This window comes from Cavia porcellus, unplaced genomic scaffold, assembly GCF_034190915.1.
Source record: "Cavia porcellus strain 051 isolate PalLab524CR breed Dunkin Hartley unplaced genomic scaffold, mCavPor4.1 scaffold_25, whole genome shotgun sequence".
NCBI lineage: Eukaryota > Metazoa > Chordata > Mammalia > Rodentia > Caviidae > Cavia > Cavia porcellus.
Genome location: NW_026947508.1, coordinates 45,159,700 through 45,181,089, shown reverse-complemented (window position 1 = coordinate 45,181,089; position 21,390 = coordinate 45,159,700). Strand labels below are relative to the sequence as shown.

The window sequence follows — 21,390 nt, the reverse complement described above, 5'->3', positions numbered from 1 at the left end:
AAGTATTTGATGAATTGTCCATGTTTCCTACCATCCACAGGCATGGAAGAACATTGAATATTGGGACAGCTGGTCTCAAAAGATTTGAGATTTTACATCCTTCATATCCTGGTTCACACGCCTTAGTCTCTTTGCTCACTCAGTGTAACTGTCCTCAGAAAGAGTTTACCTTATCTTGATCAATTTCTCAGTAATGATCAGGACAGAATGGACAAGAAGATCATACATCCTGATTTTGAAAATTTCAGATTTCTCCCTATTTCTGGGGTACGTGTTTCTGTTTTGTCATATTTGCTGTCACTGGAACTTTTTTCCCCTTTTCCCTTTTTTCCCTCCTGCCTTTAGTTTTCTTTTAGTTTAAATTCAGGACCTTGTGTAAGCAGATCCTCTAGTACTGAGTTGTTGCCCTCCACCCTGAACATTTTAGTTTGCTAATTAAATTGCCAAAATCCTTAGCTATAGTCCTGGAACAAAGATTTCTGGAAAGCAATCTGTTTTTCTAAACAAGATAGCAAATGGTAACTTGTAAAGAATTAACTTTTGTACTAAAATAAACATAAGTGAAGCTGAGTGTTATTTTAAGAAAGCGGTACTCCCATCATTTTTCTTTTTAACTAATTTAACAAAAGCAGAAACCAGCAAAGGTATAAGCAAAGACATATTAATATGTTACATTAAACAAAAAGAAAAAGGAACATTATATATATCATTATCTGTATTTATTGATAATGATATGATTTTAGCATGACTTCATTTTTATTCTATCTTATCCTAATAGAACAGACTATTATAATGTTGTGATATAATAATAATAATATAGTATGTTATTACACTGAGAATGCTCAGTTCATTTGCTTTAAGAACGGGAGTACTGGGGCTGGGGATTTAGCTCAGCAGCATAAGCACCTGCCTTGCAAGCAGGTGGTCGTGAGTTCGATCCCCGGTACTGGAAAAAAAAAAGAAAAAGAAAAAAGAAAAAAAAGAACGGAAGTACTACATAAGTTATTGGTCTGCATACTTATATATGTTTGGAGAATAGATAAAGTTAAAATGTAGATTGTGTATGTTCACAAAATGGAAGTGTATGCTCATGATGAAAAATTCTTAGATCATAAATCCTATCTACGATCTTGGAGATAAAAATATTAGTATGCCAAAAAACACTCACTTGCATTCTTGGTGTGTCTTTTAGAAGGATTTTTGTTTCTTTTCTTTTTTAACCCATGCAGTGTATGTGTGTGTGTAGTGTGTGTGTCTAGTAGAACTTTGGAATTTCTAGAGTTCAGATCCTGAAGTTAGTTTGAATATAGTTATCTTTTGATGAATGTCACTGGAGCCATACGTAACTGACCCTAGGATTCATTTCCATATGCGTTATTACTGAGCTCCTTCACCTTGTCTGGCCAGGAACACCTTGCTGTTGCCATTTGTTGCCCAACAATGGTACGAAATTATAGAGTTATGGCTGTTAGTTGTTACCACTTGCTATAGCAGTTCCAGTTAGGGTGTTCTGAGCTTGGCCCACAAAGTGTTTACTGAAATACCTCTCGTAGGTTGGCATTGTGTTAGGATAAAAGAGATGGGTATATTGCAGATTGGGTGGTACTAGTGACAGTCCTTAAATAAAAAAAGAATGTCTTTGATTCTTACCACTTTAAATCAGTATGTATGCTACTGATGTTGTTCAGTTCTTAGTTGTTCAGTAAGTATTTGAATGACTTCACATGTATTATTATATGAGTTTGGGAAAAATATGAAAATTACATGTTAGGCTACACTTTTTTCACTCATTTGACAAAAACTGATTGTCAGCTCTGAGTCATTCTATACAGTCATATCTTCATATTTGCTTGGAATTTGTTCCAGTTCCCAGTGGATACCAAAATCTAAGAATGCTCAATTCCCTTATAAAAAGTTGTATAGTATTTTCATATAAATCTATCTTCCTGTAGGCCTAAATCATCTGTATTGTATTTATAATACTTAATATAATACAAATGCAATTTAAGTAGTAGTTATACCAGTTATGGGTACATTCTATACATGTTTAGTAAAGATGCAACTTTTTTGGAATATTTTCAATCATTGGTTGAAAATGTGAATACAAAATGTGAATGCACCCATGAATGTGAGTGGGGGCACCCTGATGTATCTCTTCTCATAAGTTAAAGTCAGTGTTCTTAAAATTCTTACAATAAGTATAGAGTAGCGAAAGAGGAATGTATAACCTAGTTCCAATGTATAAGATGGACACACTCATATAATAACTCTTTAAACTAATAATATTGGGTATGTTAAAGGAACGAATATTATTTGATGTTTAGTGTCTGGTAGAGCCATGCTTATGTTGTGGGAAAAGTCACAGGCTAAAGTCCCATCTCATCTTTTCTTGTATCCAGCTTTGGCTTGAACATTTTTTGTGGTTGGGAGATCACTAGTTTATAAAGCAGCTAATAAAGCTAATTGAAGTTTACCATTTTGTAACTTACTCTTTTACTCTAGATCTAAACAGAAGTTCTTTTCTATCACGTGAAGGCAACTGAAGTATCATTAGCATTTACTATTTGAGCCCTAATTTTTCCAGTTTTATCCACCATTGCTATCATGTGGTTACTTTTTCTCTGTGTGTATATGTATGTATATTTTTTTTTAATATAAATTTTTTTTTTTGTCCTTTTCCTTTTTATCGGTACCAGGGATCGAACTCACAACTGCCTGCTTACAAGGGAGGCGCTTATGCCGCTGAGCTAAATCCCCAGCCCCTATGTATGTATATTTTAAACTGCAAAGAGACTGTAAACTATGTGAGGTATGATAGAAAAATAATGTTGAAAGACTGAGTTAAAAACACTATACAATAAAAGACATATTGTAATTAATTCCCATCAAAATACTGTTTTGCTTCAAACACAGTTATTCTTGCCACTTTTTGAAGCAATTCTAGAAATGTTCTTTTGTAAGTATCTTTAGTTGCGCTATTATGACTGCCTTGATGCCTTAAATTCCTTTTATGATCATGTCGCCTATAGGGAAGAACCAGAAATCTCATGGTGTCAGATCCCTGAAAAAGATATATAAGGACATTCCGTTATGTTTTTTGTAAGTTTGCCTTCCTATTATATGATACTTGGCAGCAATGCTGAACTGTTTATTTATTTATTTAGTGGCCTTTTTTTTTTTTGGTCTTTGTTGAAATGAGGTGTTACTGTGCTGTTCAGGCTTGCCTTGAATTCACAGTGATCCTCCTACCTCAGTCTCCTGGGTGCTGGAGTTACAGGGGTGCTTGACCATGCCATTCCCAGCTTTTAACTGTTTTTGATCACACATTGTGAAGACATGAAACAGGCCTTCCAGAACTGCTTTTTTAAAGTGGCAGAAATGGTGGGATAAGTATGTTTAAAGTGAGAGGGAATATTTTGAAGGGGATTAATGATAATCTGTCTTTTACTGTAATAATTAAAATTTAAATAGTCACTATATTTTGATTATTCTTTTGTATTTAGTAGGCTTGTTGGTATTAGTACCAACAATACTAACTCTGTCAGGGTTTAGACAGGCTAGGAGCAGTTTCTCAAAGGAGGCCGATTACTTATTTGTCATTTGAGTCAATGGTTCTTACTACCTGACTCATATTGGTCACAGTTCTAAGACTGGTATACTTATATGTCATTGTGCACCTAAAAGCTGGACCTTGGGAGTGAAAACAGTATTCCCAGAGTTTCAAGTATAGTAGGATGAACTTTCCCCCAGTTTTGCACATTGTATTACTATTAGTATGATTACAGTTTTGACACAAATGATGATTTAACTGATAATGATAATGATTTAAATCTCTTGATAATGATTTAAAATCTCCTGAAAGTAAGACATGAGATCAGTCCCCTTTCTGTTGCTTGCAGCACAGTACCACAGATTTGGTAGGTTTTAAAGAAAAATAACGTATTTTGGCTCATGGTCCTGGAGGCCCAATATGGAGGGGCCTCATCTGACAATGTCTTTCTTATTGGTAGACTCCTGAGATGTTCATTTGTGTGTGTCTTTTGGTCTCTTTCTTTTCTTTTTTTGTACTGCAGATTAAACTCATGACCTTGTACCTGCCAGGCAAGCACCTGTGCCGCTTAACTAAACCCCGGCCCTCCTGTCTATTCTTATAAAGCCCCTCTTATTTAATCATAGAGCCTCCCTCCTGATGAACTTTATTGAATAACTTCAGATCTAAACACTATAGTTGGATTTAGATTTTCACATTAATGACCTCGTAATCAGGATGAAACGCCATAACCTCATAATGGGGATGACTTTTGGAAGGAACAGACCATATTCAAATCATAGCAGCATAATATCCTCATTTTAAATGTAATCATTTGAAAAAAAATAAATTTAATCATTTGAACCTCTTTGGTTCAGTGAACTTTATTTTGCTTTCATCCTCTGCCTGCCCTTCAGTCATCTCTAAGAATTTCCTTCTTTAGTTTTTCTGTTTCCTTTGGCTTCTGCATCTCTTTATCCAAAGTCCCTCTTCTCAGCTTGTTTCCAGTTTAAAAGCTTTGCAGTCTATTCCTAGTGTAAAAATACTATCCAGTGATCCTGTTCTAGTCTGGGTGAAACCATATTTCTCACTTTTACTCATGGTTCTTTTAAGTGTTACTGCCCTTTTCCTTTTTACTCTATTCTATCTCATGATTTCTGGATATTCGTTCGTTCTTTGCTTTTAACTAACTGTTAAATGTTCTTGATTACTCATGCACCAATCTCATTCCTGTTTCCTTGAGTCCATATTCAACTGTTTTATTTAGACAGAGTTTGAGTTTATTGACATGGCTAACAAAAACCTTTGTGATTTGGCATTATATAGCCTACACTTTTCCCAATACCTTGTGCTGTAGTAATATTTTGATACTTGTAGTTTTCTTGAATTTATGTCATTTTGTGTCTCCTTGCTTTTATCAGTTCTCCCATTTGCCAGCCTCTTGGTCTATATAGACTGTATCTTTTGTGAAGTCTTCCCTTCCTATTTGCCTCATTTTTACATATATGTCTCTATCATTATAGCTGTCGCATTACTTTGTGAATATTGTTTTGCTTTAGTTACTAACACTTGTGAGTCCTTACAGTGAGAAACTGTCTTTTTAAAGTTTTGATACTCCTCATGCCTAACATGCTTCTAGGCACCGTATGTTCTTATTGAATATTAACTAGTTAATTGAGCTCAAATTAGGAGCTAGTTACTTCTTTGAAATAAGGAAAAGATATGATTTGGTTTTTTGAATCCTGATTTTGTCATCAAAATGTAGTTACTTTAGTTTTGTGTCATTGTTGTATGTAAATGAGCATCAGTTTGTTAATATTTTTTCGGTACCCTGAATTTCAGACTGTATCATGTTTACCTCTGTATTGTCAGTACCTAGTTTACTACTTAGCAAAGGTCACACTGTCAGTGCTTATTGTTCTGAAGCAAATTAAATTAAAATTAGGTGAAAATTGCAAAACAGTTTTTTCCATTGCTTTGCTGAAATCTTAAGTTTTTGAAATATATTTTATATTCCTGACATGCTAGCCAAGTTGTTTATCAAAAAAGTCTTGGCAGAATTTATTCATAGTGAATTCATTGTGACTTCTAATGATCACACACTTTCCTTTTTAGGAAGGATTTATTTATAAGGTAACATTCATATGTGATTTTTTTTTCCTGAAATTTTGACACAACCTGATAGTAGCAAGTAAGAGGTTTCTTTTAATTTTTCTGTTTTTTCCCCTCTGTTTTTAAATTCTTCCAGCATTTATTCTGTTAAGAAAATATCCTCAAAGATTCCCTGTTGGAGTGCAAAGTTTTTAAGTAAATTTGTAGTTAGTTGTTTTTAGTAATAAATTTACAGATTCAAGAAGCTTAATGAACACCAAATAGGTTTAGTACCAAGAAAATCACACTTACACACATCATAGTCAAACTGCTAAAACCCAAAGACAGAATCTTAAAAAAACCCAGTGAAAGGGAACATTTTGTGAAGGGAACAGTCAGTAGCCACCATGATAGCTAAGTTTTCATTAGAAATTAGACTCCAGAAAACAAAATATTTGTTAGTTATTGAAAGAAACAATGCTTAACTAGAATTTTATATTCAAAATTCAAAAGTGAATATATTCAAAAATAAAAGGGAACGTAAAGACATTTTTGCACAGTTACATCTGAGATAATTTGTTGCTTACAGATTTACATTTAATCAAAATGCAGAAGGAAGGTCTTTAGGTTGTAGATAAATGATACTAGATGGAAACATGGATCTGTGGAAGAAATGAGCACTGGGAATGGGATTTATGTGGATAAATATAAAACTATATTTATGGAAATAAAATATATATGACAATAATAGCAAAAAGAGAAGAAGTAAATGAAGTTCTTTTGTAACTTCAGTTTATATAAGGTTCTTACGTTCTGTGGGATGTGGTAATATTAGCACAACGTAGACAGGTAAGTTGTAGATACTTTTTGTAATCCTGAACAACTGCTTATAAATAGAAATATAGGTTAAAAAAACAGTGGAAGACTTAAAATGGCTTACTAAAGCCATGCTTAAGCCTAAGGAATGCAGATAAGAAGAAATAATAGAAAAAACTCAATTTGGTCAGGTTTAAAAGCAAAATGATAGACCTAAACTCAGCTATGTCAGTGATTACATTTGATATAAGTAGGCTAAATGATAGAAAAGTAGAGATGAAAATGAAGGACTAATCTTCACTGTTTATAAGAGAAACATGAGGGCCAGAGATTTAGCTCAGTAGACTAAGCAACCTACCTGGTAAGTGCAAGGTCATAAGTTCGATCCTTGTTACCAAAAAAAATAGAAACATGAAATACTAAGACTCAGTTAGTTTGGAAATGAAAGGAAAAAGATACCATGTAGATCCTAATCATAATAAAATTGTTACTTGTTTTGTTTTGCTACACTTGTTTTTATTTGTTTGTTTGTTTGTTTGTTTGTCTTTTTCTTTTTTATCGGTACCAGGGATTGAACTCAGGACTGCCTGCTTGCAAGGCAGGCGCTTATGCTGCTGAGCTAAACCCTCAGCCCCAGTTTTGCTATACTTGTGATTGAAACAACACACAATGAGCTTCTTCACTCTAGCCCTTCTAAATTTTTAAAATTTTGGCAACAAGGTCTTAAGTCGCCCAAGTTAGGCTTGAATTTTCAGCTCTGCCCCATCCTCCAGAGTGCTGGGATTATATTCACTTGCCACTATGCCTGGCTTGGTGTAATAAATCAATATCAAAACAAATAGGCTTCAAAATAAGGTGTATTACTAGAAATAAAACTTTCTATTTTTGTGTTTTGTAAGCCTGAGCATGTCATGTGGCCTTTTGTCTTTTCTTGTGTAAAATGGAGTTAATATTTGAACTATTATTATGATTGGCACTTTACTTATATTATTATTAGTCGCTCAACAGCCTTATGCCTGTTATTATTATGATTATTACCTTTGTATGAGTAAGAAACTGAGGTTTGGAGAGCTTAATAATGTCTCTAAAGTTACTGGGCTAGTTAAATGGCTAGGTTTGTATTTGAAAACAGTTGAACTTTGATAACAACTTGACTTTTTATAAAACTACATCTTGTTTCCTGCCAATATGCCTTCCCTTGATACTGTACTCAGCTAATTGGAAGAACTCTCCTGAGGTTAACTATTTACTTCATTATGGCCTTTTTGAAGTAAAAAAAAAAAAAAAAAAAAAAAATCCTTGTTTAGCTCATGAAAATAGCTGTATTCAAATGTCATTATGAGATGTGATTGAGAGTTTTCAGTGTTGCCAGTGATTTTATAGCTCACTAGTACATTTTAAAGAGACCCAGGAGAAACAGCCAGACATATCCCTATGTGCTTATTGCTACCAGGTTTGCCCCCTGCAGGGAGCCAGCTCAGCTAGGGAGAAGCAGTCAGATCCACCTTTGTGCACCTGCCACTGGTCTGGATGCTTGCTTCCCTCAGGTAATCAGCACAGGCACGGGGAAACAGCTAGACCTGCCCATGTACCTACGCTGCCATTGGGAAGCTTACTTCCCTCAGATGACCAGAGTGGGAAGGAAGAAATAGCCAGATATATCTGTGTGCCCTCATGCCACCATTGGAGATGCTTGTTTCCTGCAGGCAGTCAGTGTGGGCTGGGAGAATCACACAAGCATGCCCCTGTGTATTTGCAACCAGGGGAAGTCCTGATGTAGCCATGCAGGCTGGGAGAAGCCGCAGCCCTGGCACCACCCACCCATGGCTATCAGGAAAGCCTCAGTGTAGCTGCATGAAGCAGGGGTCAAAACAAATGAAGTGAAAAAGCTATTTGCAGAAGCAAAAGCAGAAAACTTCCCAAACATGGGGAAAGGATCTGGCATACAGATAAGTGAGGCACATATTAACTCCAGTTTGCCATAACCAAAATAAATTGACACTCAGACATATATTAATCAAGTTCCCAGAAATTCATCTCAGGAACAGAATATTAAAAGCTGTTAGAGAAAAGAAACAGGCCACTTAAATAGGAAAACCCATCACAACCAAGGCAGACTTCTAACACAAACCATCAAGTCAAGAGGAGCTTGGAGTGAAGCATTTCAAATCCTGAAAGAAAACAGCTTACAACCCAGATTGATGTAGCCTACAAAACTATCTTTCAAAATTGATGGAAAAATAAGATACTTCCATGATAAAGAACAACGGAAGGAATTCATGACCACCAAACCAGCCCTACAAAAAATACTGAGGGACATTCTAGAGAGAGATAAAGATGATCACGGTTCCAGGAACAGCAGCAGAAGGGTTCGCCAAACAGGGCAGACAGCTGAACAAAGGGAAACATGGAGGGCCAACAAGAGGAGATAGCATGGCAGAGACAAGCCAGTGCATGCTGACTGTAACCATTAATGTAGATGGACTCAATTCAAAAATAAAAAAAAAACACAGCAAGAGTGGATCAAGAAACAAGATCCAACAACAGGCTGTATACAAGAAACAGATTAACTTAAACAGATTAATTTAAACACATTTGAGGAAATTCATAGACTGAAAGTCAAAGGAGAGAAAATAATGTTCCATGCAACAGGAAACCAGAAAACAGCAGGGGTAATTTGCCCATCAATCACAGAATGGGTAAGAAAGATGTGGTATTTTCATACAATGGAAAGCTACTCATCTACAGAGGATAATCTTGAGGCTCTTATAGGTAATGGATGCAACTTGAAACCATGCTTATGGGTGAAATGATTCGGACTCATGGGTGAACATTGTGTTATCTCCTGGTGTAAAAAACTGAAAGAGTTAATGGAATCCAAAATGTACAATAGATTTTATGAAATTTTTAGGGAGGAGACATGTAAAAAGGGAAGGTAGTAATCACTGTTAATTTCCTATCATTTTGTTTTGAATTCCTGTATTGTTTTTATGGTTTTGTTAGCTTTGGTTTTATTCTGTCTTGTTCTCTTTGATTTTACTGTGTCTGATGGCATGGGCAGCTGTTTTGAAGATAATGGGATGTATTATGGTAGCTATTGTTAATTTCATATAATCTGTTTTTGAAGTGCTGTAATGCTTTCATTGTTTTGTTTTGATTGTATTTTGTTTGATTTTATTTTGTCCAATGGTATGGACAGCTTCTTTGTTTTTCTTTTTTGTGGTACTGGGGATCGAACTCATAGCCTTGTGCTTGCCAGGCAGGCGCTTACACCACTGAGCTAAATCTCCAGCCCTGGACCGCTGTTTTGAAGAAAACAAGAGACATGGTAGCCATTGTTGATTTCCTGTTATCTTGTTTTGAAGTCTTACATCCCTTTCATTATTCTGTTCTGATTAGCTTTATTCAGTTTGTTTTGTTTGGTTTTAGTCTCTTTAAAATAAAAAGTTTTATGCTTTAAATAAAAAGGTTAAATTAAATGTTTAATGTCATTATTAATAAAAAAAAAACTTCTCCTGAAATGTTGTCATTAACTACACCCCCAAATTTCCATGGCCAATTGTTAATCTGCTAGTATTTTGGTTAAACTAAAAAAAAGTGGTTTAGATCATTGTAGTCCACTTTGAGAAAAGAAAATACAGTCTACCGTGATTCTTTATGTAATAAATTGCCTATGACATGTTATTTGTCCTTTACATTGTTAGACTGTAAATTACTTAATTTTTTTATTCTTTACATCTTATTTGTATTGTCGGTTGGGCTGAATACTTAGAGATGATAGCATGATAATTTATAGTAGTGTTATAAAAAAGTATATATGTTTTGTGTTTTATTATGTTTCCTGTGTGATTCTACAAGTGTGATTACCTGAAGTGCTGTGAAACCTGTATTTCTAGACCCTAGCATTTGTGTGGTACATGATAGACACTCAATAAACACTTTTAGTAGATTTGTTACTAGTGTTTAAGTTACTATTCCTTTCAAGTCTTGTGTGAAAATTTAAGTATGTAATAAATTTCTGATATGTTAAATGTGTGCTCCCTCTTGTGGATAGAAAGAAGAATGTGAGCTCTTAAAATGAATTTATCTAGATCTTTGTTATCAAAAGATGTCCAATGTACAATGTGTAAAAATTTAAAATTTTATTTTTTGGAGAATATTAATAAAATTTAATCAATAAATGTTTTGGTTTATATACTCATAAAACATAATAATTGTTGTTAGGATATCTTTTTTTTTATTTAAGGAGAAAAGAAAAAAAAAAGTGAAAGGGTACAAGTTATACAGATTTACAGAAGAAAAAAATGAACAGTAGGAAATCACTAGTTAATGGATTACATATTGCCATCTTAAAAATAATTGTTCAAGTCACAAAATTAAAGCTTGTAGAGTGGACATTCCAACAATGATACTGCAAAGAGTTCTGTTCAATGATCCAACAAAACTCTGTGATACCATTTTCTATCTTATACACTTAAATATACATGCAGTTATATAGTTTAGAGCACTTTCTAGAGCACTTTCTTTTCCTCTCTTTTGTACAATGACTATTACACATTTTGTGTTAGGATATCTTTTTAAAAATATCTGTATAACGTTTATATACTAGTATGTACCAAATTATGATGTTTCGGTCAATAATTGATTGCAGATATAATGGTGCTGATATAAACTAATAGTAGCACTGGAAAATTACTCTTTACTAGTGATGCTGTGGCTGTTGTAACATTATAGTGCAAACTATACTCCTTGTTTGTGTTGATGCTGGTGTAAATAAACCTACTGTGTTGCTAGTAGTATAAAAAGATAGCACATACAATTATGTGTGGTACATAATACTTGATAATATAATAGACAACAATGTTATGAGTTTATGTATTTGCTGTACTATACTTTTTACTATTTTAGAACAGCATCTACTTTTACAGCAATGTTTACAATAGTGTACCTTGTAAACATTGTCAATAACTTCAGACATCTTGTAATGATAGGATGTGTTAATTGCATCCAGGGCACATTGACACATGCCATCTAGGTTTAAGTACATTCGTTGGTGTTGTACAATAGCTTATGTCTCAGAATGTATCCCTGTTAAGAAGGTACAACTCCTCTTACATAAAAATTTAATCCTTGTTTGAATCATCTGTCTCTTCTATTTTTCTTCATGAAATAACTTTTCAAATTCTAAAACTATGAAATATTTATTGTTGGATAGGCTGTGAGAGTATTGTTCAGTGTTTGATTTTCCAATAATGGTGGGAAGCATTCCTTGTTTTGATAAAAGGAACACTGACTTGATCATTTTGATAGCCTTTACAGTTTGGAAGTCAGAATACCTAATAAGATTTTTAAAAAATGCAAAATGCTTTTAGCTGGTATGCATGCTTGTAAGCCCAACACTAGGTGGCTGAGGAAGGAGGATTAAGTGCTAGCCTGGGAAACACAGTGTGAGAAAGGAATGAGGTAACTCAGTGCAGAAACCTAGGGATCAGTCTTCAGCACCCAACAACAAGAGCAACAATGATGACTAAATCAAAATAACCCCCTCAAACCCATAATACTTTTATTTGCAACTATTAAAATGAGCTGGAGGTATATGTGGCTCATATACCAGGTGCTTCCCTTCCATGTGTGAGGCCCTAGCTTGGGTCCTTGGCACCTCCAAAGGGGAAAAAAAAATCAAATATTAATACTACTCATAATAAAAGCAGCTATACTTTAGGAATACTTTGATATGGAGGATAAATCTTTTTTAACAAGGTGGACAAGAGTCATGAAGACCAGACAAATTTTATGTATAATATATTATATACACATATATATAATTATATATATAAATTATATGTATGACATTTTCTGCATTTTTTTAAAAAGGAAAAGCTTCTAAAAGTAACACATAATTCTTTCTGTGCTAGAGATCAAGCCGCAGGGCTTTTGCACTAAGCTACATTTTTAGCCCTTTTAAATGTTTTTGTTATTTTGAAGAAAAGTCTTGCCAATTTCTTAAGTTACCCTGACTAGGTAGAACTTGTGATCCTCCTGACTTTCCTAGGGTGCGTAGGTTACATGAGTGTGCCATCATGCTTGGCTCATACTTAATGAAGTTGAAAGACAGAGTCTGCCAAAAAAATACAGAGTCTGAAAAGTGTATATACCCGTTAGCAAAGGAAATAAGTACATGATTTTTCAACAAATGGTGTTACTTTTATATGGGGAACCCCAGAGTATGTTGTATATTGCAGAAAATGCACAATACTGTTGGCTCTTAAAGAAGAAATTGAAAATTCATGTGCAGCAATCTCAGTGACCCAGGGTACCCAAGCAGCAGTTCGTCATACTAATAAATATCCAGAAGCTATTGGTCATGACTTTGAACACCTCTTATAAATGTAGAGGCCAAAAGTAACTTATATTAATCTCATGATGACTCAATAAATTTAGTAGTAAAATATTTATACAAATGTTGCTGAGCTAGTGATCATTCACAAATGTTCACAAGTGTGGAACTGAAAGCAGAGTGCCTAAAAAATGCCTCAAGGACATAGAGCACTAAAGAACGCCCTGAGGGCGTAGAGTGCTGGAGATGAACAGGTGTACCTGTCCCCTTAAGGAGCAAGTTAAGCAAAGGGGCATCATATGACAAATGTATAAATAAATGCATTGCGGTGGTTGAGCAGTCTTCTTGTTCCATTTGGGGAAGGGCTCCACTTGACCCCAGCTTTCTGTGTCTATTTTCTTCATCTTCTCCTCTGTGGGTCTCCCTACCTTCCAACCTGGAGAGCTCTTGCAACCATGGTGAACAAGTTTTTCTTTTCCTGAAGTGTATACATTTTTTGGGTGAACTATGTATATGGAAGAAATTTATCATGTCTTCAAAAAATTAAACATGGGATTGCCATATGATCTGGCAATTTCACTTCTTGTTATATACCCAAATTAATGAAAAGCAAGGATTTAAACAGATATTTAGATTCTTGATAGTCTTTCTATATATACCTGTTACTTTCCTAGATATCTTCATTTTCTCCAGTTATTAGAAATTGACTTTCTTTTGGAGAATATTTTAAAATAGAACCACTGTTTTGACCATTTTAAAAAATTGTACTGTATGAGCCAAACCCTATCCCTAACCCTAAGGTAATAATAATAGAAGTACACTATCACATAGATGTTGGAGTATACTTATTTACTGGATTGGTAACTTATTTTTGAAAATCAGCCTGTGTGCATGTTCCAGATTCTTACCTCAGAAAAACCACAGTTTATCTGTCATTAACCAAGTAAACAAAAACCCAAAACTTTGAGTGTATACTATTCAGAGAACAAAGAACACAAATCCTGAGTATAATTTGATGAACTGGTACAAAATGAACACATGTAATTAACACTCAGGTTAAAAAAATCATATATATATATATATAAAATAAAGGGAACAGAGATTAATAGGTAGACACAAAAAGAAGAGTATATGAAGACACAGGGAGAAAATGACCATTTCTACACCAATGAAAGAAGCCTCTGAAGAAAGGCCCTCTGCTGACACCTTGATGTTGGATTTGTAGCTTCCTCAATTCTGAAAAATACATTGGTATTGTGAAAGCCAAGAGCAAGAACAAAGAAAAAAGAAAATGAAATAAGCAAATCCAGCTGCCTTTCCTTCTAGTCAGTATCTGAGATCATCCAGAATAATCCAATGCGTTTGACTTCTTTACTTCTTTTACTCTTAATAAGTGGCTTCTTTCTGTGTTGCCCCAGCTAACCTAAGCTTCTTCAGTGTTCCTTATACTTTAGCGTCCTCATTAGCTGGACTATAGGTTCATGCCTATATTGTGTCTAGCTTCCATTATTTTGATTTCTGTCATCTGTCTGCATTCGTTTTACCGGTTTTAAAAATTTACAAGCCTAAAACTATATATTGGGCTTTTTATTGTGATAAAATGTTTCACCATTTTAAGAATATGAAGTAGTATTGAAAAATGCAAGTTTATGTTTTAAAAATTTGTTATATTGGGGCTGGGGATTTAGCTCAGCGGCATAAGCGCCTGCCTTGCAAGCAGGCAGTCGTGAGTTCGATCCCTGGTACCGATAAAAAGGAAAAAGTTTAGTTGCTTTGTGATCTCTTAAATTGATTCAAAAATGTCTGCCTTCCATGGTGATTTTGATGTTAGTGCTGATCCAATGAATAAGGTGGATAAGTATACTGTTACAATTTTACAAGCCAGCTTTTCCATTGAATGCTTGATTTGATTTGCAAAACTGGGTTGGGAGTTTTTATGTCTTTGTGTATGAGCAAAATTGCCATGAATTTGCAAGAATTCTTGGTTAGTCTTCTGCCCTATGCAGTGGAGTGAGCCAGGAGATAGTGACAGTGTATGTGAGATGCAGTAGTACTTGGTGTGGACCTAGATTTTTTGTTTGTTTGTTTGTTTGTTTTTTGAGACAAGATCTGGCTACTCAGTTCGACTGGTCTTAAATTCTCTATGTAGCCAACACTGGCGTTGAATTTGCAGTGATCTTGTCCTGCTTCAGCCTCCTGAGCTGAGATTACAACTATGTGCCACTATGCCTGGCTTTGTACCAGGATTTTTTTTCACTTTCTTAAACTTTATTAAAGAAAAAAAGTAACTGTGGTGGTAAATTTCTAGAACATAGTCAGTGTTCTTAGAGTCCTCCCTCCAAAGTGAGATTTGATTGCCAAATACATGCCAGAAGTGTATAGTTCCCAACTATACATATAGGTAAGAGGCTGAAGTCTAAAGTGTTCATCTTCCAACTTTCCCCAGTCTGTAGTCTGTCTCTGGATTAGCAGTAATTGCCTGCACAGCTACTATGGCTTCATTAATTTTTGTCTGTAGCTCTCTGATTTCTTCTATATGCAGCAATCGCAGAATTTGAGCAGCTTTATTATGAACTGCATCTACTGTGTCAAAACCAAGAATTTGTTTGTTTGAAGCAGCAAGGAAACTCTATTTTGATTTGTTTTACCAACTGCATACTGTGTTAGGCCTCCTGAACCAAAATGTGAACTGCCTTAAGCATTACCATCCAATTACCATGGTAATTACCTGAAGGATGTTAGCCAAAGCCATTATGCCAACCTTAAAACTGATTGTGTATAGCCAAATTGATCAGTGGTTCTGCATTTTAAGTTGCATTTCAGTATTTTTTGCATTGTCAGGTGATAAGTCCTTGTATTTTTCAACATTATCTCTATATTCAAGTCTAACAGCTAAGCCAAGCAGCCAGTCAATTGCTTCTTGTGGATCCTGAATCTTGAAAGGACAGTCAATGTTTTTGAGATACTTTTCAAAAAACTTAAGCCAGTCACTGCTGGGGATGTTTCTTTTTTCTTTTTTTTTTTTTTTTGTCTTTTTCCTTTTTATCGGTACCAGGGATCGAACTCACGACTGCCTGCTTGCAAGGCAGGTGCTTATGCCGCTGAGCTAAATCCCCAGCCCCTGGGGATGTTTCTTAAATTACGTCTGTCTTAAATGTGGGAGTGTCTAAATTTCTGTTCTTCAGGTCAAACAATAAAATTTCTAAATTCTGTTTTATCTTTGTAGTTGAAGCCAGCAGGGTTGTGATAGTTGAGAGTCATCAGCTTGTGTTGGAACATGGTCCCTGCTTCTCTCTCGCATTCCCCAGGCCGCCCCTGGGAGAGGAGAAGCTAGGGTGAGCCTGTACCTGGACTTTTTTGAGGGCAATAATTCTAGCTTTTTCTTGTCTGCCTGCCAAATTTTGCATAAATTTTGAGTGGCCATTACTATCCTGAAACTATGTAGGGAAAGAATTTTTAGAAATGTAGTTTTAGCTTAACTATGTTGTTCTAGTATGAAATCTGAATATCTTATTTGGCTATTCTTCTTTTGTTTCCTTTTGATGTAACAATTCCAGTATATGTAGTTTACTTAATACAGTCTATTGAGAATTATATAGTACCATTTCATATATATTCTAAGGACTTATCAGGATGCATACTTTTATTTCCTCCTAAATTTAGTTTTACTCTTGTGATATATTTTACTTCTGTGTATGTTGTAACATCATAATTTATTGCTATTTTGTTGTGAGGTTAAATATCTTTTAAATAATAGAAAAATCAAGAAAAGTTATATTTAGTATTCCTGGCACTTTTCATTTGTTGTATAGATTAAGTTTACATCTGGTAACATTTTTCTTTAGTGGAAAAATTGTACTGTTTGTTGCATCCAGATATCCAGATCTTTTGGTGAGAGATTCTGTTAGCTTTTGTTTTTCTATTCTGCTTTCTCATTATTTGTATGTTTACTTTTTGTTAAGGAGTTACAGGCAGTGCTGAGTAACTGCTGGGCATGTTAAAAGATTTTGGTAGAGAATAAAGAATGTAAAGAATTATAGGGGAATTAAATCCTTGCCATTTTATAGTTTTTTAACAAAAATTTTATTTAAAGAAAGACTAAACAAAACAGAAAACAGGTAGAAATAGTACACACTTTGAAAGAAAAAAATAAACAGTAAGAAATCACTAGTTAATGATTATATATTTTCCTCTTACAAATAGTTATTCAAGATACAAAAGAGGAGCATATAAAGTGGGGATTCAAACAGCAAAACTGCAACCAGTTCTGGTCAACTATTCAACAAAAACTTAGTAATATGATTATTAATCCTATACACTTAAACATACATACAGTTGTCCATATCTTCATTTATGTTGAGATTGAACAAACTCTTGCAGGCTAAAATCACTCTTAACAAAGAGTAATACTATTGCTAGGTTTCACATTATGACACTCCAGGATCAGCACTGGATACTTTAGTGTCTCTTTTTCTTCATAGTATTTGTTCATTTCATCATGTGTCATAAGATCAGTTCTCAAAAACAGTTTATAGGTTCTATGCATGCATGAGTCTTAACATGTATTTCTGTCCTTTCTATATTAGAGGGAAAAACAAAACAAAGCAAGACAAAACAAACATATTCCTATAAACATATCGAAAAAGACATATGAGACAGTTGTACAAGGAGTTCTACCATGGTTACTGTGTTGTCTCTTGTTATCTTCAATAGAATTGGCTATATCATCAGACATAGTATAATTGAATAGATCAGTACATAACAGTATTACTAAAAACACAGTATTTGTATATAGTATAAAACTTCAAAAACAGGCAGTAATCAAACCATAATGTATATCGTAGTGAGTCTTGTCATCTTCAGTGTAGTTGCCTATACTCTCAGACTTTATACTATCAATAGTGTCAGTTTTGAATAAAATTTGTCGATACCAAACAAACCAGATTTTACTAAGATCAGTCATGATAAAACAGTATAAGTCATACAGGGCTCCAGATTAAGTTAATAGGAAATGAAAGATGATTACTGTGCTATATCCTGATGTTTTTGGGATAGCTGTCTGTGTCCTTAATACTAATGCAAGTAGACAAACTGGGACAGAATAAAATCTATCTAAGCAGAGTGATGTGAGTAATATGGGTTTTAATTCTTGATACACTATTAAGATGTTGATCTTCTGCCGTCTTTTTTAAGACTATCCCTCCCCTTTCACTCTCCCAGGGAATATTGTGCATTTTTGGGTTTCACCAAGACCCTCGGTTTTAGATTGGGGGGGCAACCTGCTATTTACTTAAGTGCTTCTGAACCTTTTCCCTCCTGGACTTCATCACTAATTGTATTCCTTTACCTATTAAAACCTGTTTTTCCCACCTATCCACAAATACTGTCTAGTTGCCCCTATTACTCTGGTTCCCTGTTACATAAAGCATTGTTTTCTCATATTTGATTTTCTGTCCATGTACCCTTTTTTTTTTTTTTTTTTTTTTTTTTTTTGCAGTGCCGGGGATTGAACTCATGACCTCGTGCTTGCCAGGCAAGTGCTTATGCCGCTGAGCTAAATCGCTGGCCCTATGTACCTTTTTTCATGTTAATTATATTTCCTATAAAGAGCATCTCAGTGGACCCTACCTCCTGATCTACTCTACGTGTGATTCTCTTTTCTTTAAATTTAGTGTGTCAAGGCCATCTATATTAGAGATTATAACCAACCTTCTCTGCCTCTTTTTTTTGCCATTGTCTGCTTGGCTTCATTCTGCTTTCTGCTCCATTCTTTGAGGCCTCTCTACCACTGTTCCTGGAATCTTGGTACTTTTTTCTTTCTCTCTCTCTATAATGCCCTGCAGTATTCTCTGTAGAGTTGGATTGGTGATTGCGAATTTCCTCAAATCCTCTTTGTCTTGGAAGGATCTTGTTTCTTCATTACTTTCTAGAGACAGTTTTTCAGGGTGTATCAATCTGGGCTGGAGGTTATTTTCTTTCAGGGCTTGTAATATTTCACTCCAGGCTCTTCTTGACTTGATGGTTTGTGTCGAGAAGTTATTATTCTGATGGACCTTCCTTTATAGGTAATCTGTTTCTTGTATTTAACAGCTTTTAATATTCTGTTCTTACATTGAATTTCTGGGATCTTGATTATTATATGCCTGGGTATAGCTCTGTTTTGGTTGTAGGTGGCTGGAGTTCTGTATGCCTCATACATCTGAATATCATTTTCTTTTCCTATGTTTGAGAAGTTTTCCTTAATTATTTCTATGAATAGCCTTTGTAGTTCCTTTGTTTGTACCCCTGCTTCTTCATTCACATTTTTTATTCTCAAGTTATAGATCCTCTTGTTGTCTTCTAGCCTTTGTATTGTTACTGCTTGTTTTCTGGTTATTTTTAGAAAGTTTTTCGTTTCATAATCCCACATTGCAAACCTGTCCTCCAGTTTGTATAATCTATCCTTAGTTTCTTTCAAGCAGTGTTGCCAGCTTTCAATGGAGCTTTTAATTTCCTGGTAATCTCTTTGAGTCTGCTTCATGTACCCTATATTTTCTTTATATATTTTTTTAAAATTTTATTTAAGGAGAAAAAGAAAAACAACAAAAAAAAGGGTATAAGTTATACAGAATTTCAGTAAAAATAGACAGTAGGAAAGCACTAGTTAATAGATTACATATTGTTATCTTAGCAATAGTTGTTCAAGTTACAAAATTAAAGCTTATAAAGTGGACTTTCAAACAGTGAGACTGCAAACAGTTTTGTTCAGTGATCCAACAAAACTCAGTAATGTGGTCATCTATCTTATACACTTAAATATACATGAAGTTATATCTTTTAGAGCACTTCCTTTTCCTTTCTTTTGTACAATGACAATTTCATATTTTGGGTTTTATTACTCCCACAGTTCTTATTACTTTTTGTTGAAGAGAGCAAAACCAAATGTGACGTGATAGAACAGAGTCAGTCAAATAAAAAGGATGGACATAATACATAATGTAAAAACAAAATACAAGGTGATCAACAATGGTTACCATACTGCCTCTTGCTATCTTAAAAAGAATTGCCTATATCATCAGTTATAATAAAATTGAACAAAACAATAAAGAATAAAACCAAAACATTAGAGACATTACAGGACTTTAAAAGAAGATAATAGTCAACCAGAATGGGCGTCATAATGAATCTTATTGTCTTCACAGTTGTTGCCTATACTTTCGAACTTGGTACTATCAAGCAAGGCAGAATAGGAGAAAATCAGTCAGAACCATATGGTGAGAGCAATACAGGGTTTCAAATCAAGTTAATAGGAAATCAAAGTGGGTTACTATATCTTGCTATTTTTTATTTATTTTTCCCTTAATTAAAAAGATAAAAAAGTAAATAATAAAAAAAGGAGATTGAGATAAAAGAGGACATGATAACAAAACAGCGCAGGTCAAAACATAACCATTTAAGCAAAATAGTGTTTCACCACCAGATATTGCGACATAAAAGTAATTACCACAGTGTCTCTTTCCTTGAAATCTTTGAGTATAATGTCATATACTGTAGCATCAAACATATCAAGACAATGTAAAACTATTCAAGAGAATGACAGTATTACAGGGTATTTAGAACCAGCTAACAGAAAATGAACAATGGTTTCTGTATAATCTGCTTGTCTATAAAAGTTTTTGCTTATATTATCACATATAATAAAATCCAATAAGATACAACCTGTTAAGAATGATGGAGACAGAATAAAAGCTTGATGGAACTTCAAAGCAAGATGATATTAAGTCAGCTATTATGATGTCTTATTTTCTCCAAAATAGCTGTTCCTACCATCCAGTCTTCTCTGCTCATTTCTGTTGAGCTCTTTTTCTGTCATTTATTGTCAGTTTGTCTTCTTCATTTCTCTTTTTGCTCCATTCATTGTGGCCTCTCTGCCACTATTTCTGGAATCTTGGTATTTTCCTTTTTTAGAATATCCTGCAGTATTCTCTATAGAGTTGAATTGGTGGTTGCAAATTCCCCTAGTTCCTCTTTATCCTGGAAGCACCTTGTTTTTCCATCAATTTCTGGGGACAGTTGTGCAGGATATATCAATCTTGGCTGGAGGTTATTATCTTTCAAAGCTTGAATTATTTCCCCCCACGCTCTTCGTGGTTTGATGGTTCGTGCTGAGAAGTCTGCTGTAATTCTGATATGCGTTCCCTTGTAAGTGATCTGTTTCTTGTCTCTGACGGCTTTTAATATTCTGTTCTTATATTAGATTTCTGGAATTTTGACTATCATATGCCTGGGTGTAGCTCTGTTTGGGTTGTAGGTGGCTGGGGTCCTGTATGCCTCATACATCTGAGTATCTTTACCTTTTGCTAAATTAGGGAAATTCTCTTGTATTATTTCTGTGAATAGCTTTTGTAGTCCATTTGTTTGTGTCCCTACTTCTTCTTTTATGTTCTTAATTCTTGAGTTATAGATCCTCTTATCATCTTGTAGCCTTTGTATTATTGCTGTTTGTTTTCTTGTTATTTATTTATTTATTTATTTATTTGTCTTTTTCGTTTTTATCGGTACCAGGGATTGAACCCATGACTGTCTGCTTGTAAGGCAGGCGCTTATGCTGCTGAGCTAAATCCCCAGCCCCATTTAT

General features: G+C 34.5%; 1 protein-coding gene and 1 pseudogene across 3 annotated transcripts in view; one reads left to right on the top strand and one right to left on the bottom strand.

Moving 5' to 3' along the window:
- The window catches only part of Faf1 (Fas associated factor 1), a 459,740-nt gene that overhangs the window by 18,003 nt on the left and 420,347 nt on the right, over window positions 1–21,390 (top strand). The gene's annotated exons all lie outside the window — the stretch shown is intronic.
- Window positions 15,199–16,052, bottom strand: LOC100720669 (RNA transcription, translation and transport factor protein-like; annotated as a pseudogene).